Source organism: Buteo buteo, chromosome 5 (assembly GCF_964188355.1).
Source record: "Buteo buteo chromosome 5, bButBut1.hap1.1, whole genome shotgun sequence".
NCBI lineage: Eukaryota > Metazoa > Chordata > Aves > Accipitriformes > Accipitridae > Buteo > Buteo buteo.
Window position 1 is genome coordinate 51,931,040 of NC_134175.1, and position 3,206 is coordinate 51,934,245.

The following is a 3,206-nucleotide window of genomic DNA, read 5'->3' on the forward strand; positions in this document are numbered from 1 at the left end:
TACCAGCGTCCGCCCCCGCCCTTCCCCAAGGCGAACGAGCCGATCCACCGACAACTAGCGTATCGAGGGAGCAGGCAGAGACAGGCGGGGCAAAAGGCGTTCGGCGCTCGATTGCTCGGGGCCGAGGCGGTGGGAAGGAGCGCAGCGGCCGGCGCCGGTGGGCGGCCTGTGGTGGGCGGCCTGTGGTGGGCTCCCAGGCCGGTGTTTTCTCCTTGTTTTCGGCTGAAGGGCGGCCGTGGCCGCTCCTACCGGGGCTCCTCAGAGCCGTGGTGTCGGTGCCGGCCCCGGTTCGCCTGTACCCGGCGGTGCAGTACCCGTTGGGTGCACCAGGAGTCAGTCACGTAACGTGAAACGGGGCTGCCGCTACAGCCGGCCGCGGCTGGGGCTGTCTGGGGCCGGGGAACACGGCGAAGTCGGGAATTAATAAAAGGGGGGATGTTTTTATTGAAGAACTTGGCGGGGGGGGGTGTCCTTGGCCGCCGGCAGGCCGTGAGGCCCGGGGATTTCTTGGGACGTCGATGAGAGCGGGGAGCAGAAATGCCACTTTTCCTAAAAAACCGGTCCTTCGGGGAGGTTTCCTCAAATCACTGTTTCACAAAGTAAGAATAAAACTCTTCTTCAATGAACCAGAGGCTGCTTATTTCCACTTTGTTGTGGGAACGCTTCGTTTTTTCGCCTTTTCTCCCTGGGCCTACTTAGGGGGATCTGGGGTGAGGTTTGCTTACAAAGCCAGCTTTTATTTAAAATAAACTTTTCCGCTACGAGCTAGATTGAGGTAATCCCACGGGCAGTGCTCTTAAATATCCGTTAATTTCTGTACTTGCTACTACATAAAGTTAAATTAACTGTAGAGGTTATTAATGCAAACACATATGTACGCATTGAAAGCATTCTCCTTTGTGTGGCAACCGAGCAGCTTGACGGTAGGAGTTGGCTGGAAGCCCTGCGCAGGAGGACTCTCCAGTGCTCCACGGCAAAGAGAAGGAGTCATGGTTTTACTACACTCAGCTCACCGTCTGCGGTTGAAGGTGCTCTAAGCTGTGTTTGTGGGCAAGTCTTTGTTGCTCCAAGAGAAACAGGCAAGGCAAAGGTAGCTTGTGTTTGGTATTGAGCCCTGCTGACTATATGGGTTCTGCTGAATAGATAGATTGCTACCTACAAAACGTATGTTGAATATATTACACAAGTCAGTGAGGCTCAGCTAGAGTACTGATTACAAAGCCACGGCGTCCCTGCGCACATGTAGAGTTCCCACACGCGCTCCCTCTTTGTTGGCAGAATTGTAGCTGGTTTTCCAGTACATAACCTGGGTTCAAATTGCCATCCTCTTTTTTTTAATGTCACCTGGAACATGACACGTTTGTCCCCCTCTGGCCTGAAGTGTATTTGTAGGAGGGCTCATCTTAGCTCCTTCTTTTTCATCTTTGTATTTGCCTTTTTCCTCATCCACTTCAAACACTTTAGCCATCATGCCGTATCTACCAAATCCATGACTTCTCATATGCTACATCTTTCTAGCTTTTCTAACAAAGCTGTCTTTATCAATTTTCTAGTTCTGAGTCCGGAATAGCCTTCCACAGGCACTGTGCTGAACAACCTCCTCATCTTTTTCTTCAAGTTCAGGTTTTTTTGATTGCCTAGTGCAGGCGATCACCCTCTATATCTTGCCTTCTCATAAATCTTGGCAGCAATGGAAAGGGGAAGGGAGAAAGCTTTGTAGCTAGCTTAAGACTCAGTGTTGTTTTCACGTAGCTTTTTTGGTCATTTTTTCAATATTGTGATTTAATTTAGATCATGAGTTCTTCGAGGCAAAAACCTCCCTACTTGTGTGTGTGGAAAGTGCTGTGCATACTAATGCAACTGTTTAAATGCTGAATTAAAAATATCAGGGAGAGGTGCCCAAACCTGTCTTCTTTAAAGCTCGTATAAAAGAGCTGTATTGTTCTTTGATTCTGCAGTAGAGGGGAAATGCACACGAGCCACATTGGAATACTACGATTAAGACTCTTCTTTCTTATTTTTTCCCATTTCTTTGCTGTCTGTTCAAAGCAGCAATGCTTGTTAAGGAAAGGGAACTTTAGTCTCTTACCTTCAAAATAAAAGATTGGGCGTTCAGATCCCTCAGTGTATGTGCACATGGGCTTTACTTTAGTTATCAGCCAGATATTTCTGGACAACTTTTTTTGCTTTGCTGCTGGGTTATTGTCATAAACCAGTTCTAAAGGTTTTGATACATAATAGCTAAAAATCAGAGCAATAAATTGTTTTTTTTGTTCATAGTAATAATAGTCAGCCCTACAATGTGCTTATGGCATTTAATAGAACTTTATTCTATTAGAATCAAAAGAAAATTCTTATATCCAATTCTAAACAATATATTGGATAACTATAATGTTGCAATTTTGATTTTCATATTTTTTCATGAGAACATTTGCTCACTATTGCATGCTACTCAACTGTTTTATTATTTCAATGTAAGCACACAATTCGCATTTGCTTTTAAATTAAATATTCTCTGTCGAATCTCTGAACTAAAGCAAAAAAAGACTAGAGAAATTCAACTTTAACTCTTTACAGAATGTAATTTATTTCCTCTAATAGGAAAGCACTCTGGATTACATTCAGTCTGTACTGACTTGTCCTTAGGCAATCCCAATTTATCCTCTCTCCAGGGTTAGCACTTCAAGATACTCAAATCAATCAATGAGTTATCATCCCCTGAAGTTTGTGGCCTGAATTCATAAAGATTAATTTCAATAAAGTTTCTACCTCTATTCAAAGGAGACTGCAAAATCAAACGATCCAATTACAGATTTATCAAATATTAATCATGAAAATCTTCCAGATCTTTCTGATGCCAACATTCTTCTCCCCTGGTGTCAGGAAAGTAATTAGCAGCTGGCTTTGATTAAATTCTTCCCTCAGAGATTACTTTTCTCAGTTTGGGGGAGAGGAAGGAATGCACACAAGATGATACCTAATTCCTCATTTTAAAGTCTTTTCTGAAATACATACATAGGTTCAGCTAACAGGACACTTCTTTCCACAAAGATGGAGGAAACAATGTCTGTCCAGGAACCTGCAGCAATTTTAACAGTGAAACCTGAAGTGCATGACCAGCTTTTTCTGTTGTGTTACCGAGATGCTCTTTTTCCTTATCGGTGGGGTTTTTTTGGTGACAGTGGCTTCCTCTCGGCAGTTTGAAC